Here is a 19,902-nt window from a genome sequence, read left to right as displayed (position 1 = left end):
CAGTCTATAAGACATACAGTCTGTGTATCTCCTCCTTGATCTCTCTCTAGTACTACTGTAATTCCTCCATTATCTCTTTCCCAGCACATACCCTATATAGCCCTGGTCTTATCCTCTGCTGGCTGTTGCTATCAGCCCAATTGCAATGACCCTGCAACTGTCTGTAATTTCTCTCTTAGCTGTGCTACTTTCTTAAGGAATGAAAATGATTTCCCTAAGAAATCTAACCTGTTTTGCCATTCAGTTTCCTTGTTATTTTAATATTTAACATTGACAGTAAACTTTTTTTTGTCCCTAAATTCTTCTGGGTCAAGAGTGAATTTAAGTGAATTCCTTCATTGTCACTTGAACCCTTGAAGCCTTTTAGCCAAGCAACAATGACAGTGAACTCTGAGAGCTGAGACTGATGTTTGCCTTTCTTTGTATCTCCAAGCACCTAGCACAATGCTTTATTTGTAGTAGGTGCTTCATAAATCCTGGGTGACTATATTCAGTCAACATGTGTCAGAAGTAGAGTTTAAAACCAGACCTTCCTGATTCTGAAAACTATTTTCTTTCTTCTTAAAAGAATATTTATTTTTCCAACAACATGCAAAGATAGTTTTAAACATATTTTTTTTTGGTAAGGTTTTGAGTTCCACATTTTTCTCCTTTCCCTACTCCCTCCTCGTGACAGAAAGTAATCTAATATAGGTTATACAAGTATAACTATGTTAAGCATATTTCCATATTAATTATGTTGTGAAAGAAGAATCAGAACAAAAGGGAACCATGAGAAGAAAAAATAACTTAAAATATACAACATTTAAAAAATTGAAAATAGTATGCTTTCATTTGCATTTACATTCCATACTTCTTTTTCTGGATGTGGATAGGATTTTTCCATCACAAGTCCTTTAAAACTACTATTTTCTACTCCAACTTGACTCTTGGAGTCCAAACTCTTATGATTAAGTAACCCCTATTCCAAAGCCCATGGTTTGGGATTCCCTGCTCTGTTAATGGAATAAGGTATAGTTGGAAAGAGATGAAAGAACTCCAGCCTTCACCAGTCCCTCTTCAGAATTCTTTAGGGCCATTTCTTTTTCCTTTTATGGGGGAGCTCTGTCCATAAGAATATAATTTCTGATCACTTATTTTTGCATCATATTGTGATTGGGGGGGCTAGATTTTTTTTCCCTCCTAGAAGCTGTGACAGTTCCTATCTGTCTTATTGTTGTTTAGTCATTTTAGTCATATTTATCTCTTTGTAACCCCATTTGGAGTTTTCTTAACAGAAACTGGAGTGGTTTACTGTTTTCTTCTCCAACTCATTTTATAGATGAAGAAACTGAGGCAAACAGGGTTAAGTGGTTCACCTGAGAGTCATGGTATCTAAATCCTTATTTGAACTCAAGAAGATGGACCTGGTGCTCTGAGCACTATGCTACCTAGTTGCCCATTCCTTCTGTTTTAGGCCTATTCAAAGTATTTTATATTCTTCAGAGAAATCCATTGTGCTTTTTTCCCCCTTTAATGAAATTTAATTTAATTTTTCCAAATAAATGCAATGATGCTTTTTAACATTCATCCATTTAACATTCATCCACATTTTTCTACAACCCTCCCTTCTTTCTCCCTTCCTGATGATGGTGAACAGACTGGTAAATATCGTACAGGATCATGTTTAACATAATTCCATATTGATTATGTTGTGAAGAGGAATTAGAATTAAGGAGAGGGGACCATGAGAAAGAAAGGAAAAGTATAATAGAAGTTTGTAAAAAGTGAACATAAACTTTTTCGCAACGGGTTTGCCGCCAGAACACAGGTGTTGTGAAAACCATTGCTAAACCTCCACAAAAATGGGCAAGGAAAAGACTCACATTAACATTGTCATCATTGGACACGTAGACTCTGGCAAGTCCACTACGACTGGCCACCTCATCTACAAATGTGGTGGAATATATAAAAGAACCATTGAGAAGTTCGAGAAGGAGGCTGCTGAGATGGGAAAGGGCTCCTTCAAATATGCCTGGGTCTTGGATAAGCTGAAGGCTGAACGTGAGCGTGGTATCACTATTGATATCTCCCTGTGGAAATTTGAGACCAGCAAGTATTACGTGACCATTATCGATGCTCCAGGACACAGAGACTTTATCAAGAACATGATTACAGGCACATCTCAGGCCGACTGTGCCGTCCTGATTGTTGCTGCTGGTGTTGGTGAATTTGAAGCTGGTATCTCAAAGAATGGGCAGACCCGTGAGCATGCCCTTCTGGCCTACACACTAGGTGTAAAACAACTGATTGTTGGTGTAAACAAAATGGATTCCACTGAGCCCCCTTACAGCCAGAAGAGATATGAGGAAATTGTCAAGGAAGTCAGCACCTACATTAAGAAAATTGGCTACAACCCTGACACAGTAGCCTTTGTGCCAATTTCAGGTTGGAACGGTGACAATGTGCCGGAGCCAAGCTCTAATATGCCTTGGTTCAAGGGATGGAAAGTCACTCATGAGGATGGTAATGCTAATGGAACTATACTGCTCGAAGCCTTGGATTGCATGTTGCCTCCAACTCGCCCAACTGACAAGCCCCTCCATCTACCCCTCCAAGATGTCTACAAGATTGGCGGTATTGGTACTGTACCTGTTGGCAGAGTGGAAACTGGTGTTCTAAAACCAGGAATGGTGGTCACTTTTGCCCCAGTCAATGTTACAACTGAAGTAAAGTCTGTTGAAATGCACCATGAAGCATTGAGCGAAGCTCTGCCTGGGGATAACGTTGGTTTCAATGTCAAGAACATGTCTGTCAAAGATGTACGCCGTGGTAATGTGGCTGGTGATAGCAAGAATGATCCACCAATGGAAGCAGCTGGCTTCACTGCACAGGTCATTATCCTGAACCATCCAGGCCAAATCAGTGCTGGCTATGCATCTGTTCTTGATTGTCACACTGCTCACATTGCTTGCAAGTTTGCTGAGCTGAAGAAGATTGATCGTCATTCTGGTAAGAAGCTGGAAGATGGCCCTAAATTGCTGAAATCTGGTGATGCTGCCATCATTGACATGGTTCCAGGCAAGCCCATGTGTATGGAGAGCTTCTCTGATTATCCTCCTCTGGGTCGTTTTGCTGTCCGTGATATGAGGCAGACTGTTGCAGTTGGTGTCATCAAGGCAGTTGACAAGAAGGATGCTGGAGCTGGCAAGGTCACAAAATCTGCCTAGAAGGCCCAGAAGGCTAAATGAATATTCTGTACAACACCTGCCACCCCAGTCTTAATCAGTGGTGGAAGAACGGTCTCAGAACTGTTTGTCTCAGTTGGCCATTTAAGTTTAATAGTAAAAGACTGGTTAATGATTACAATGCATCGTAAAAGCTTCAGGAGGAAAGGAATGTTTTTGTGGACCATTTGTTTCGTGGCAGTTTTAAGTTATTAGTTTTTAAAATCAGTAATTTTTAAATGGAAACAACTTGACCAAAAATCTGTCGCAGAATTTTGAGACCATTAAAACAGTTTAATGCAAGAAAAAAAAAAGTGAACATAATATGCTTTATTCTGCATTCAGGATCCAGAGTTTGTTGTCTGGATGTGAATGGCATTTCTGTAACAGGTCTCTCAGGATTGTCCTTGATCACTGAACTGCTGAGAGGAGTTACATCCACCATAGTTAATCATCTCATAATGTTGTGGTTAATATGCACAGTGTTCTCTTGGTTTTGCTCACTTCTCTTAACATCAGCTCATGCAAATCTTTCCATGCTTCTCTAAAGTCCAGCCACTCATTATTCCTTACAGACTAATAATACTCCATAACATTCATATACCATAACTTGTTCAGTCATTCCCCAACTGATGGGCATTCCTTCAATTAATTCCAATTCCATATAAATTATTTTTTAAAATACGAGTTCTTTCAATTTTCGTCTATGACACCAATATGGTACTGATAACAAAACCAGGAAGAGCCAAAATAGACACAGAAAATTATAGACCAATCTCCCTAAAGAATATTGAAACAAAAATTTTAAATTAAATTTTAGCAAAGGATTACAAGTTATTACCAGGATACTAGGCTAAGTCAGGTAGGATTTATACCAGGTAGAGAGTGATAGTTGAATAGTAGGAAAACAATCAACATAATTGACCATATCAATAACAAAATTAATAAAAACCATATGCTTATCTCAGTAGAATCCAAAAAACCTTTGACAAAATACAACACCCATTCTTATTAAAAACAATAGAAAGTATAGGAATAAATGGAGCTTCCTTAAAATAATAAGCAGTATCTAAAACTATCAGCAAACAATATATATATATACATATATATATATATATATATATACACACACACATATATGATGGAGATAAACTGGCAGCATTTCCAATAAGATCAGGGGTAAAACAAAGATACCCATTATCACCATTCAATATTATATTAAAAATGTTAGCAATAGGAGAAAAAGAAATTGAGGAAACAAAACTTTCACTCATTATAGAGGATATGATGTTTCCTTAGAGAATCCCAGAAAACCAACTAGAAACTACTTGAAACAATTATCAACTTTAACAAAGTAGCGGGATATGGATTAAACCCTCATATATCATCAGCATTTCTTTGTATGTCCAATAAAGTCCAAGAGTAAGACATAAAAAGAGAAATTCCATTTAAAGAATACTTGGAAATCTACCTCTCAAGACAAACTCCGGAAGCTAAAGGAACACAAATACAAAACAATTTTCATACAAATTAAGTCAGATCTAAATAATTAGAAAAAAAAGGTCTGTTTCAAAAGAAGCTACTTAACTATAACTTTAAGGACAAAATGCCTCAGTAACTCAAACTATATTGAAAGACTCTCTCAACTAATTTTTTTTTTAGTTTTTTTCAAGGCAATGGGGGTTAAGTGGCTTGCCCAAGGCCACACAGCTAGGTAATTATTAAGCGTCTGAGGTCGGATTTGAACCCAGGTACTCCTGACTCCAGGGCCGGTGCTCTATCCACTGCGCCACCTAGCCACCCCATCAATTAATCTTAAGGGCTATTAGGTGGCTCAGTAGATAGCTTACAGGTTTGGAATATGGTTGTGGTATATCCTAATTTCAAATCTGGCCTCAGATTCTTAAACCCAGAGCAAGCTGAGTGTGTGTGTGTGTCTGCTTAAGGTCATCTCTTTTTGTATCAATTCTTGCTTCAAATAAATGCTGAAACGTGGAAAAAGTCCTTGATTTATGAAGAAAGTTTTTTGGCAATTTTTTTCCTGTGGTCAGTTTTATTTCAACACTGGAATTATATTTTCTTATTCTGGGAAATATTTTTGTTTACATTTTTCTTTTATTTTTCTCTTCATACCACACATAAATTTTTCTTCTTCTTAGCTATATGCTGGAATTTTCCTTCAACTTAATTTTGATTTCATTAAATTGTTTTTTGTTTTGTTTTGTTTTGTTCTGTTTTTGAGATGTAAAGCTTACCCTGGCTTGGCTTTTTCCTACTGTCTTGCAATTGCTGCATTTATTGACCTGCTGTATTTTTTTAAAGTCTGAAAGCTACCAAATGTATAATTGCTTGATTTATGTTGTTAACAAAAAAAGTCATTGGTTTTCATGCTTTGATTTTCTGTCCTATGCTGTCCTATTGAATTATTTAAGCATGGTATATTAATCAAACAGAACACAATTTTTTGGTTCCCAGTGAAAATAAAGACCCAATAGCTTTACACTTTAAGTATCTATGCAGACTATGTAGTCTTACAAGAGGGTAGACAAAAGAGGTTCTAGAAGCAAAATACCTCACCTGTTCTCTCTGTATTAGGCCCTGAGATAGCTGACTTTCAGGACACCCAAGTACCACCCAAATGAGACTGGAATTTATCAATAAGACAGGTGTATTCTCTTTGTATGAGTCGGACATGGGGTATTTTGAGGTTGCAACCCAGAAACTCTAGCTCACCAATTCCAGATCATCTGGGGAAAAATATAAGAGAACTCTTTGATGGAAGACCTCAGAAACCTTAAAGAAATGGTGATTAAGGCACAATTTTGGGTATCTGTAATGGAGAATATCATCTGTATTCAGAGAAAGAATTGTGGAGTTTGAACAAAAACCAAAGACTATTTATTACCTTTAATTAAAAAAAAATCAACCTGTTATTGTTACATACTTTTGCTATCTCTTATACTTTATTTTTTTCCTTAAGAATATGATTTGGGGGTGGCTAGGTGGCGCAGTGGATAGAGCACCGGCCCTGGAGTCAGGAGTAGCTGAGTTCAAATCCGTCCTCAGACGCTTAATAATTACCTAGCTGTGTGGCCTTGGGCAAGCCACTTAACCCCATTTTCCACACACACACACACACACACACACACAAAACACCTAAAAAAAAGAATATGATTTCTCTCTCATCACATTCAACTTAGATCAGTGCATACCATGGAAACAATATAAAGACTAACAAACTGCCTTCTGTGGGGGGTGGGGGAGGGAAGCAAGATTAGTGTGAAAATTGCAAAATTCAAAAATTCTTTTATAAACAAACAAAAAAAGAAATGATAATTAGGGGCAGCTAGGTGGTGCAGTGAATAGAACACTAGTCCAGGGGGCGGCTAGGTGGCGTAGTAGATAAAGCACAGGCCTTTGGAGTCAGTAGTACCTGGGTTCAAATCCGGTCTCAGACACTTAATAATGATTTAGCTGTGTGGCCTTGGGCAAGCCACTTAATCCCATTTGCCTTGCAAAAAAAAAAAATAGAACACTAGTCCTAGAGTCGGGAGGACCTGAGTTCAAATGTGTCCTTAGACACTTAATGATTACTTAGCTATGTCACTTGGGCAAATCACTTAACCCCATTTGCCTTGTCAAAAAAAAAATGATGATTAATGGAATCATCACAGAATTTCAGTAATCTTATATATCACACATAGATAAAATGCCTAAGAAAAATGGAAAAGTGTGTTCATTACCAAATTTTGAACATAAAGTGACTCAGCTAGTGGCACAGTGGGTAGAGTACTAGCCTTGGAGTTAGGAGGATACAAGTTTAAATCAAAACTCAGACACTTGACACAAGTGTGACCTTGAGAAAGTCATTTAACCCTGATTGCCTTGAATCCACTTTCATCTCTAGTCTTCCTAATCCATATCTGGCCTTTGGACCATAAGACTGAAGGAGAAAGTGAGGCTTAGCTGTGCTCAAATACAAATACAAATTTGCTTGAACAATGGAAAGCTAACCCAAAAATGGTAATTGAGAGACTTGGAAATTTGCCTAATTACAAAATAGCCCCAGAGAACGGAGGGGGTTCTATCAGGCCTATTCAAGGCAACTACCTATTGCCTATTAGTTGGACTTTCTAAAGAGCAGGTGGAGAAAACTGTAGGATATTCAACCAGGAAAAGTCTGAGGAAGTGGCTGAGACTACAGCCCACCCTCCCTCCCTGCCTCCTTGTCTGCCTGCCAAGCTATAGCTGCCACTTATTTCACAAACTCTCTGCCTCCTGGGAACATGAGGTCAGTCTGGCTTGGAGATGAAGAAGATGACAGGAAAGCTACTGGTCTGTGTGGTACACCAGACATGCAAAACACACTGGAGCCATAGTTTCTGAAGATTTCACAGTTGGATTAGCAAGATGAATTTTTTAATGGGCTTTGTAAAAACAAGTGCATAATTTTAAAACTAAAATATTGAGTGCTTTCATTTTGATAATTGGACTAATGTTTGATATTTATATTAGCATAATGAATTTTCACAGTTTGAATTTTTTCTCAGTCACTAACAATATCATGCAAGTTATATTTTTATTGCATTTTTAAATCTGTAGAGCTTGCAAAAAAAAAAATAAAACTGAAGTAGAAACTGGAAAAGGATGAGCAAAAGAGACCATCCACCAGCTGTCTAAAGACTTTCTGACCCAAAAATAGACTGAAAATAATGTGTCCAAATGTTCACTAAACTGTTTCGCTGAGGGGAGAGGATTGGGAAGGGAGAGTGGAAGGAAATTATGTAACTTATAAATATTCATATGCAGTGAATGAATGTTGAAAAACTTTCATAACATTTGATTTGAAAAAATAAAATAAAATATCAATTAAAAAAAGAAAGTCTATGGAAAAAATCACATTTTAAAAGTATTCTTATCATATTTAAATCTATACAGCAGATTCCAACATGACCTTAGTTTAAAAATTGGGAAATGCAAATATCCCGATGGTAGATTTTTAAACAAAATGACTGAGATAAAAAAAAATCTGTTTTTTTATTTTAGTGTAATTTTTGCAAGGATTAAGTGACTTGTCCAAGGTCATACAGCTAAGTGAGTATTAAGTGTCTGAGGTTGGATTTGAACTCAGGTTCTCCTGACTCCAGGGTCAGTGTTCAACCCACTGTGCCACCCAACTGCCCTCATTTTATTTTTTTTTAATGAAAAAAGAGAAAATATGTCCAATAAACTATGTATATTATTACAAGATAGAAGAATTGAACTCAGAGTAACAACTTCTTTCACACCCAAAACTGCTACAGAGACTCATAGGGTAAAGATTCAAAGCACAGAGCTTGAAAATAGCAAGTCAACCTGGCATGATTGTCAGCCCAGGTATAGAAGGTCACTTCTTGGAGTTTATATGTCCTTGAATGAGAGATGGTCTAGGGTTTAGTGATCAACTCTGATTGGTTAATTATGATTGAGAGGTCTTCAATACTAAAAGAAGTGAGCTCACTTCAAAGAGGGAATGAGAGTGATATTAGGTAACTCTTAACAGAAAGGCTATTCTTATTATAGACCACCCCCAGCTTTGAGCTGTCTAGTCAAAAGGATCTATCTCCACCCAAGCTTGAGTGATTTCATCTTAGAATAGAGATTACTTGTAAGGTTGGGTGGTATTGGATAGGGGAGAAAGCTCAACCTTCAAAGACTGAGTTTTTGAAAAAAAAAGGACAATAGAAAAAGGGGGAACCTGGATTTCCTCAGATCATTGCTTATTAATAATCATTTCTCTGACATGTGATAGCTCTTTGGATATAAAAAGACATTAAGCACATTCTCCCCATCCCCAAAGTCTTTTCTGCTCTAGGATAAGCATCCATAGTTCCTTCAGTTACTTTTCCTATAGCAAGGTGTCCATATCATTAGCCAACTTGGCCGTCTTCCTCCAGATGAATACCAACTTGTTATGTCTTTCATAAAATGTGATGCCTACAGCTAAGCATAGTACCTCATATATGGACCTGACCAGGGCAAACTCTAGAAACACTATAATATGCTTTGTTTCATACCATATTCTTTTTCTAAGATGGTTTTAACTTTTATGGGTGCCACATCACACCAATGAGTCTTTGACCTTTGCTGTTGTGGTTTTGTCATTTTTCAGTCTCTCTCTCTCTCTCTCTCTCTCTCTCTCTCTCTCTCTCTCTCTTCTCTCTCCCCACCCAATGGTTTGACATTTTCTTTCTCCAATTCTTCTTGCAGATGAGGAAATTAAGGCAAATAGGATTAAGTGATTTGCTCAAAGTCACCCAGTTAGTAAGTGTCTGAGGTCAAATTTGAATTCGGGTCTTCCTGAGTCCAGGCTCCGAACTCTTTCCACTTAGCTGCCCTATGTTTGGCTCATAGTCAATTAAAACTCCTGAATTTTTCTTTTTGCTTGTTTGTTTTGTTTGTTTGTTTGTTTTAACCCAGGCTATTATCTATCCACTTTGCCAACCCATACTTAAAGAGTTAAGTTATTAAGGCTCTCTTGTAAGATTTCCTTGACAAGCTTAATTCTTTATTAACATCCTTGTTAATAAGGTTGACTTGTTTTAACAGCAAACATTTCTTTGTTAAGATTGGAACTACTTTCCCCCTATTTTCTGGACCTTTAATAGCATAGCTAAAGATGATGAGTTGAATCATAGCTAGTCACTTGTCTGAGATCCTGGGGAAAAAGAATCAGTTCTCTAATAATTCCAAGGATTCCAGCTCCCCCTTTTAAAGGCTAAGTCCAAGTACTTAGCACAGTTGTTGGTTGTAGGTGGTAAACCGTTGCTATAAATCTGGGAAACTATAAAAGTTCCGAAATAATAAGGCTCATGGAAGAAAGGCATTGCTTGACTTTTTAGCAAACCTGCAGCTTTCTCCTTGAGAAGCAAGCTTCAGAAAAGTGGAAGTGAGCTATTTAAGGTTGTATAACAAATCAGGCAAGGCAATGGGGTTAAATGACTTGCCTGGGTTAAGTGACTTGCCAAAGGTCACACAGCCAGATAACTATTAAGTGTCCAAGACCAGATTTGAACTCAGGTCCTCCTTATTCCAGGGCAGGTACTCTATCTACTGCACCACCTAGCTGCCTCTATGCCTTTTTTGATAGACATGTTATAAGGCCAACTAACTCTTCTTGTCAGCAAAAATATTTTAAAGGGCAGCAGCTAGGTGGTGCAGTGGATAGAACACTGGCCCTGGAGTCAGGAGTACCTGAGTTCAAGTCTGGCCTCAGACACATAATAATTAATTACCTAGCTGTGTGGCCTTGGGCAAGCCACTTAACTCCATTTGCCTTGCAAAAAAAAATACTAAACTAACCTAATATTGTTTTATAACTTCATTAAAAGAAATGTAGTCATACTTGATTGCAGTAAGGATTCAAAAAAAGAGTCCTTTAAGATTATATATTTAGATTTTTTTGTCAGAAAAGAATATTAGGTTAGTTTAGTAATTTTTTTTTTGCAAGGCAAATGGGGTTAAGTGACTTGCCCAAGGCCACACAGCTAGGTAATTATTAAGTGTCTGAGACCAGATTTGAACCCAGGTACTCCTGACTCCAGGGCCAGTGCTTTATCTACTGTGCCACCTAGCCACCCCAGTTTAATAATTTTCTTAATAAACCTAAGCATACTCTTAGGGGTCACTGTTTCCATTTCTAAATACTCATAAACTATTCCTTAAATTTTACAAGGAAATTAAGCCAAACTAACAAATTTGTACCATCTGTCCCCTTTCCCTTTTATGAAAACTAGGACATTTACCCTCTTCACTTTTCTAATATCTCTCTCCTGTTTTCTAGTTTTTAACAATTTATTTTTGAGGTTTCAGTATTTGGGGAACATAAGTTTTTTCTGGGTTTGGTAACATGTTGTTTGTCCTTAATTTTTTTTTTTTTTTTTTTTTTAGTTTTTGCAAGGCAATGGGGTTAAGTGGCTTGCCCAAGGCCACACAGCTAGGTAATTATTAAGTGTCTGAGGTCAAATTTGAACTCAGGTCCTCCTGACTCCAGGGCTAGTGCTCTATCCACTGCACCACCTAGCTGCCCCTTGTCCTTCATTTTCGAAGAGGACCAATGACATATGGGGTTATGTCTTGGCTTGCCGTTGAATTGAAGTAAGCTAGAGTTGCACAAACTTGTTTGCCTCACTCTCTCATTCCAGAGCTGCCAAAGTTCATTGGCAAGACAAAAATTAAGATAGTGATGTAGAGGATGCAGTGGAGTTCTAAGGGCTCCATTGCACCTTCCTCAGTCCCTTTCATGACTGTTGGGATGAATTGTTCTCATATGTCCATTCTTACAGAGGAAGACTTCATATGCTTGGGGTAACCTACTCCTAACTCATCAATGGGTTTGATGCCTGTAGGTTCCCCTCTACCTGGTTTAGTCCATCTGCTGAGATGGTTTACTGGGGTATGACCACAGCACATGCTACAGTTTCTTGGAGTCACAGGTGGAGTTAGAAGAAAGATGGACAGCAAAGGCAGATGAGTAGCCCCGAAAAGAGCTCAGTAAGCCCTCACACCAGAGGTTCTACTCCTTCTGAATACCCATGCATTGAAAATTCTATTCTACTTTATTATTTTTATTTTTAATTTATGGAATAAAACAAGCATTTCTATAACATAGTATGGTTTTTTTGGGTTTGTTTTTTTTTTAACAAGGCATTGGGGTTAAGTGATTTGCCCAAGGTCATGAAGCTAGGTAAATGTCTGAGGCTAGATTTGAACTCAGGTCCTCCTGATTCCAGAGCCAGTTCTCTATCCACTGTGCCACCTAGCTCTCCTCACTATGACCTAGTATGAAGGAAGTTAGGCAGTTTCTTACAATTGCTTACTTCTCTTTACAATTTTTGTTCTTTCCTTCCTGGTCTGAAGATCATTTTCCATTATTAGAGAAAATAAAAGCAAAATAAGGGTTCAGTAGTTTCAAACTGTCCACAGGAAGCAAAATGCCACAGTAGATAGAGCATGGTCTTGGAGTCAGGAAGATCTAAGGTCTAATCTGGCCTCAGATCCTTGCTAGCTATGTTACCCTGGGCATGTCACTTAACCCTGTTTGTCTTAGATTTCTCATCTGTAAAATGAGCTGCTGAAGGAAATGACAAACCACTCCAGTATCTCTGCCAAGAAAGCCCCAGATGGGGTCACAAAGAGTTAAACATAATTGAACAATAACAAAGGTCCTTATCATCCATTTTCAGCATCTCATTCTCTTTCATCAATGGTACTATCCCTTTTTGTTACATTTAGTATTTCATTATCAGTCTCAATTGGTTCTAAGCCTCAATGCTCCTTAAAATATTCTTACATCACTATGTCTTTCTTTTATATTTACCTTCATAACCTGATTTTGCATCCATCTTAAAAAACATCTTTATTGGCTAATGTATCACAGCTCTATACTGATCTTTTTAAGTTTTCCCCCTTTTCTTACTCATTGTAATCATTTGTATTCATTTTGTCTGAGTTTTATTCTTCAGAGCTTTCCATCCTTGTTGGGTCAAATTCCTCTGTTGAATTTTAAGGCATAGAAAAATCTTTTTTCTTTTGATGGGCTCTTTGAAATTTGTTCTTCAAAAATGTATGGTGTTTCTAGCTTTCACTTCCCTGTCATAATTTCTCACAAAATTTAGAACAAGGTGAGACAGTCAAAGAGTCTCATAGAATGTTAATATACATCTGGTCACACTCTCTAGAGTCCCATCATTTCTAGTTCAGAAACCACTGACCTTCTTATTAGAATCAACTCCAGAACAGCAATTATCCATTACTGCCTCTACTTTTTAAAAAAAAATAAATTATCATGAAGCCAAATATGAATTTCTGCATTTAACATAAAAATGCTCTAGGCTGATGCTAAAAGAACATGCTAAAAAGAACAATGGATTTGGCATTAGAGGTCCCGAGGTCTAATTCTAGCTCTGTCCCTTGTTATTTATGTAATGCTTTGTAATTCATTTATCTTGTCTTCAATTTCCTTACCTTCAAAATAAATGAATAATACCAACTAACTTCTAAGGTATAGCTATGCCATTCCATTAGTTTGGCCTTCTTATCCTATTCAGTTATTACTAATAGCTTACCATAGATTATCCATAGAGGATAGGCGAAGTATTAGAAGCCTTTAGCTGGTCCATTTAGTATATCCTTCCCACTTCTTCCCACCTCTCCCACTCTACCTTGGCACATATAACTTCCATCATTTCTTTTTTGATACATCTATTGTTTGAGTCATTGCTGAGAGAAAGATAATTATTTCTCTTTCAAATAATCAATTGTTAAATTTGAACCAGGATTTTTTCAGAAACATGTAAACTGTTCAGTTATTGAAGGTCATTGTTGATAGATGAGATTATCCAAATCCTAGGGGTGCCTTTCAAACCTGGGTGGGAGACCTTACTCAACTAGAAAATATTATTAAGAATTTAACCTAAGGTTGTCCATTGTGTTCCACTCAGGCAGATCTCGACAAAGTTGGAGACCTTTTTGTCTAGATTGCCTTAGGTAAGGGTAGAACAGATAAGACTTAGTTCCTCATTAGAATACATTTATATTTTATTATAGTATTCATTCTTCTCATTAATTGTTAACCAATCAGATTTGATTGCCACCCTCAGGATACCCACTCTTCCAAGAGCATATAAGCATTTGGTGGATTCTATGAGGGGGGTCTTTGGTTTTTGTGAATGTCACAGATCCATTTTTATTAATTATCAATAGTATGATTAATGAAATGATTAATTACCCCAAAGCTATGCCGCTTGAACTTTTTTATAGGTGCATGAAAGGTGCCCACCTTTCATCTTTCTATTATTCTTTCAGATATTTGTACTTTTGATTCTTCTCTTCTATATGCAAAGTGATTTTGTAGAGATAAGAAAATGGATCAACAGATGCCAATGTCTTTTTGCCTCTTAAAAAAATTTAAAGTACCACCCATAGTGATTTTTTTCCCATTCTTTTGGAATCTTCCTTCTTTGAGATATCTTGAAAATTGGCTCCTGGGTACCTTTAAAATTATAATATACATTCCTCTTATGTACATATATATATATAATATATATATATATATATATAAAATTTACATATAGAAACACATATATAAGGGTGACCCATATAAGCTATTAAAGTACTAAAACTGTTGGTTTGTTTTGTTTATAAATAACTGGGCAATGGTCAAAGCCAGACCTTATGAGCATTTAAAGTTTGCTTAGTTGATCCAATCTTCATGTGGACTTTGGAGTATGAATACCTATTCTGTTTGTGGTTCATTAATCACATGGTGAAATTAATGAACTTTTCATTGGCTGCTAAGCTGGAACTGGGACTACTTAGAGAAAATTTCCTTGTCAGAAAACTTAGTCTTTTTTCTCCTTTTCTGGTGGTAAGCAAAGAGAACAAACTATTGTGGACCTCCTCTGAATGAGAGAGGAGCTTTAGGTCTATTCTAATCCAAAAGCAGGGCTGTACTGAAGCCAAGCTTGAACTGGCCCCAGAGCCATTGTTAAATTTTCAGTATGAAAGTACATATTCAATTGAGCAAATGCTACATATTGAGGCTTGATTTATGATTTTGTTGATTGCCTAGACTTAAGAAAGTGTTAATAATACAGATTAATCTTAAAAGTGTGTCTTTTCATTTTTTTTTCTAAAGAGGAGTATTAAACATTGATCAGCACACTCTTGCTGTCCATGGAAAAAAGTTATAGTGGTGGTGACAGTGGCCTCCTAATACCTGTTTCCTCATCAGAGAAGATATATGACTTATGAATATAAGTATCTGGTTTTTGTCTCTTTTCATTTGTTCTTCCCTGCTTTTAGGCAATAGAATATTGAAGATGGCCATGAAATTGTAAACTTTGAAAATCTGGAACATCAAGTGTTTAAAAGTCCAGCAAATAGATTGGCTAGAGGTCAAGAAAGGGAGAGCAGGAGACAAAGACTCCAAACAGGGACTCACTTGATCCAGCCCAGTGGTAACTTAGATATTAATTCATACAGTCACTATGCTGCCACATTTGGAAATAGGTGAGATTGAATGACTATTTGTGGCAATTAAGTTAAGCTTAGGCTCACTTCTCCCCAGCCCCCATCCTTAGGAAATAAAATTCTTTGTCAGAAATAGGAGAGGGAGAAGTTTTATATTTGTGTTCTTGCTATAGCTTTTCAGTAAATATAACTCTGTTAAAAGTTAATTGATAATAGATTATATAGGCATGCTGTTATCCATCAATATGGAGAGACCAATATCAGAATTGGGGAACATGAATCAATTCTATTAGATAAAACACTCCCCCAACCCTTAGACTCCTTAGGGGGGGATAGGAGAGAAATATAGTAAGTCTTGGATTAGGCTGATTTGTCAGCGCAAATATGAATTAGAATAAGGATATCCAGAGTTTTATATGATTTTCTCTTTCTCCTTCTTTGTCTCTCTCTCTCTCTCTCTCTCTCTCTCTCTCTTCTTTTCCCTCCCTCTTTCCCTCTATACATTTAGAAATATGTTTAAGTATATACACACACACCTATATGTATACATGTGCATGAATGGATAAATGGATAGATACAAGATAAGAAATAAAATAGCACAAAAAGGAATAAGCTATCTCAGCTACTTTTTCATACTTTCTCACATAGTGTATCAAATATTGAGGTGGTAGACTCCAGATGTGCTGAGAATAAATCACTATAAAAGCAATGGCATATCCATTCTATTTTGCATATGCTTGCTGTCTTCCATCTGGCGTCATCTACAAGTGCTTTGGGGATGATCTAATTCAGTTTGTTCTCATGCCAAACTTTCTGCAGACTCATTTTCCTCTCAATGACATGTTCTTGTTTTTTGAGGTTCATGAAGCCACATGTATTCTTCCTTTGCCTTCTTCCCAATATTTTAGTACTTACATGGATTTTTTTTATGATATTTGTTTTCATTCTCGAAGAAGGCTATGATATCAAGGGAGCTGATGTCATGACAAGCACATGAATTTGTGCTATGCTAAGTCACTAGTCTCACTTTCTCCTCCAGAGTCATCTGGGTCCAATGACTAGATATGAATCAGGACTCCTGGAGATAGTCCTGGATGTGAGACAATCAGAGTTAAGTGACTCATCCAAGGTCACATGAGGCTGGATTCAAATTCCTGTCCTCCTGACACCAAGGACAGTTCTCTATCCACTGTGCAATATAACTGCCTAGTTCTTTTATTATTTAGTTACAGATATTCATGGTGTCTTGCCAAGTAAAATGTAATATCCTCAGGGATAGTATTCTTTTGTTTATGATTTTGTATTCCCATAGCCCAGGACTGCTTGATTGATAAGTTAATTGAATCTCTAATCAAGGGATGAGCTGTTTAAAAGTTAAAAAGAAAGGAATTTTCAAATTAACTAAAAATAAAATAAAATAAAACTTGCTTAAAAAATAAGCTTAAATGATTTTAACCATATCTGAACAATATCTTTGAAACATCACATTTTTCCAAGCTTTATTTCGACAAATTATTCAAATTGTAATTTAACCTATCCTTGTTGACTGGTGAGCTATATTGCATACTACAAGATAGGGGTGCATTGACATCACCAAAATTCATAGTCATTTGTTTCTAAACTATACTTTCTAATCTATACTTTCATGTTTTTAATTATTTTACATGACTTTTCGTAGCTCTTATAATTCTTCCCTTTACTATCAGCTGCTCTGGGACATGCTTCTGAAGCATTCCATAACATGAAGATTTATTTTTACAACAGTGTATTTGAAGGATAGAAAGTGTGATTTTTTGGGGAGGGGGGAGTTGTTAATTGTTGTTCAGAGATCTTACCCCAATCCCTTATTTCTTTTTTTTAATAGAGAACATTTTTTGGTTTATTTTATATTATTACAATAATCTTGTGGGAGTAAACATAAGCCCCCCTTCCCCCCAAGAAGATGGGAAACCTTAAGATTAGTGAGAGAGAGAGAAATGTACTTCATTCTGTGTTCAGGTTCCAATGGCTCTGTCTCTGGGATGAGTTGCCTTCTTTATCATAAGTCCACCAAAGAAGTTGCTTCAATATTTTTCCCTCAGTTGCTATTATTAGCTGTATTTCCCTTCACTCTATTCCTTTTCGCTCTTATTTATTCTATGTTCTCTTTCCTTTCATCCTGTCCCTGTTCAAAAGTGTGTTGTATCTGAGTACCCTACCCCACAATCTTCCCTCTCTTCTATCACCTATTCCCCCCTTCCCTCCTCCCATTCCCATTTATCTCATCCCTTTCTTCTCATTTTTTCTCTAGGCTAAGATACATTTCTATATCCTATTAAGTGTGTATGTTATTTCCTCTCTGAGCCATTTCTGATGAGAATGAAGGCTCACTCATTCCCCCTTACTCCTTCTAACTGCTCTTATAAATGAGAAAGTTCATATGAGTTATCAGTATCTTCTTCCCATGCAAGAATACAACAGTTCAACATCATTAAGTTCCCCATAGTTAGTCCTTCTCATCTACCCCCCCTCTATGGTTCACCTGAAACCTGAACTTGGAGATCAAACTTTCTGTTCAGCTCTGGTTCTTTCTTTCTTCTTTTTTTTTTAAAGACAAAGACATTTATTTGGGGAGGGAGAACAGGTGGAGAATTCACAGATTCTTCAGCCACTGGAGGGAAGGACACTCAGGATCCTGAGGATGGCTGGAGATTTTGGGCATGCTGCCATCATCTCGAACAGGAACAGGGTAGTTGTAAGGTGTAGTTCAGTTGATCATGCCTGCATACGTGGTATAGGGGCTTAAGTGGGGGAAGAGCAGAGCCATGGTGATGATGGCAAAGGACATAGTCACCACTTGTGTTCCTTGGCCCAGGTCTCCTTCAGGAACTGGCCCAGTCTGCCTGCCATGTCAGTCACTTTTCCCTTCACCGCAGGGGTAACTAGGCTGCTCTGATTATTTGAATGGGAAAGTTTGAAAGTCCTCTATTTCATTGAGAATCTATCTTTTCCTCTGAAAGAGGATGTTCACTTTTGCTGTGTAGTTGATTCTTGGTTGTAAACCAAGATCTTTTGCCTTCTGGAATATCATATTCCACTCCCTACGAGCCTTTAATGTAGATGTTGCCAGATCCTGTGTAATCCTGACTACAAAGCCATGGTAGTTGAATTGTTTGTCTCTGGCAGCTTTTAGTAGTTTCTCTTTGATTTGGGAGTTTTAGAATTTGGCTATAATATTCCTGGAAGTTTTTCTTTTGGGATCTCTTTCAGGAGGCAATCAGTGAATTCCCTCAATTTCTATTTGGCCCTCTGCTTCTAGGATCTCAGGGCAATTTCTTAAAAAATGAAGTCTAGGGGGTGGCTAGGTGGTGCAGTGGATAGAGCACTAGCCTTGGAGTCAGGAGTACCTGGGTTCAAATCTGCCCTCAGACAATTAATAATGATTACCTAGCTGTGTGGCCTTGGGCAAGCCGCTTAACCCCATTTGCTTTGCAAAAACCTAAAAAAAAGAAAAAGAAGAAAAATGAAGTCTAGGCTCTTTTCCTGGCCATGACTTTCAGGTAGCCCAATAAATTTTAAATTATTTCTCCTGAATCTGTTTTCAAGGTCAGTTTTTTTCCAATGAGATATGTCACATTTTCTTCTAATTTTTGACTTTTTTGGAAGAGTCTTATTTCTTCCTGATTTCTCATAAACTCATTGGCTTCCTTTAGTTCCATTCTACATTTGAAGGAGTTATTTTCTTCAGAGAGCTTTTTTATCCCCTTTTCCAGCTGTCCAATTCTGCTTTTTTAAGGCATTCTTCTCCTCATTTGCCTTTTGTGTTGCTTTTTCCATTTGACCTAAACTAGTTTTTAACATATTATTTTCTTCAGTATTTTTTTGTATTTCACCAAACTGCTGATTTGGTTTTCATGATTTATCTGCATTGCTCTCATTTCTTCTCCCAATTTTTCCTCCACCTCCCTTAATAGCTTTTCAAAGTCATTTTTGAGTTCATCCATAGCCTGAGCCCATTTTCTATTTCTCTTGGAGGTTGTGAATACAGAAGCTTCGATTTTGTCATCTTCTGAATCTTCCATGGGATCGCAGTAATTTTCTATAATTCTTCCTTTTCTTTTGTTTGCTCTTTTCCTCAGACTACAACTGATTTACCATACTTCAAAGGCTTTGGGGGATTTTGGGGACACCTCACTGGAACCTTAATTCTCCAAGGTCTTATGAGAGGCTTCAATTGCTGTCTTGCCCGTGCTTTGATATGTGAATGACCACAGGCCCATTTCTCTACCCTGGAGCTGTGAGGAGAGTCCCTGCTCGGCTATCATAGTAAAGAAGTCCAAACTACAACCTGGATCTGAGTGTGGGCAAACAGCAGAGTCCTTTCCCAGGGAGAACAAAGAGACCCCTGGAGTCTCCCCTGACCCCCTTACCCTCTGTGGGCTGTGTTCTGGAGGTGCAGACTGGCTTCCCCCTGCTGCAGGTTCTCACATCAGGGCTGCTCTGAGGCTAGTTTTCATTCTGTACTCTAGTGTGGCAATGTTCTCTCACCAAACCCTTCAAGTTTCTCTCAGTGATCCTGGGCTGTGCTACTCTGTGGCTTTTTCCAACCCTGTTCCTGGTGAAACAGACTTTTCCTGCAGAACTTCTAAGTTGTCTTGGGCTGGGAAATTGAATCATTCAATTTTTCTGTGGGTTCTTCCCTCTA

General features: G+C 37.4%; 2 pseudogenes; one reads left to right on the top strand and one right to left on the bottom strand.

Annotated features, from left to right (window-relative positions):
- The first annotated feature begins 1,784 nt into the window (after positions 1 to 1,784).
- On the top strand, positions 1,785 to 3,519 carry LOC141521214 (elongation factor 1-alpha 1 pseudogene; annotated as a pseudogene).
- Positions 3,520 to 17,850: 14,331 nt separating this feature from the next.
- On the bottom strand, positions 17,851 to 18,107 carry LOC141519954 (NADH dehydrogenase [ubiquinone] 1 alpha subcomplex subunit 3 pseudogene; annotated as a pseudogene).
- Positions 18,108 to 19,902: the final 1,795 nt, after the last annotated feature.

Source organism: Macrotis lagotis, chromosome 4, assembly GCF_037893015.1.
Source record: "Macrotis lagotis isolate mMagLag1 chromosome 4, bilby.v1.9.chrom.fasta, whole genome shotgun sequence".
Taxonomy (NCBI): Eukaryota; Metazoa; Chordata; class Mammalia; order Peramelemorphia; family Peramelidae; genus Macrotis; species Macrotis lagotis.
Note: the sequence above shows the minus strand (reverse complement) of the source record. Positions and strands in the feature narration are given on the sequence as shown.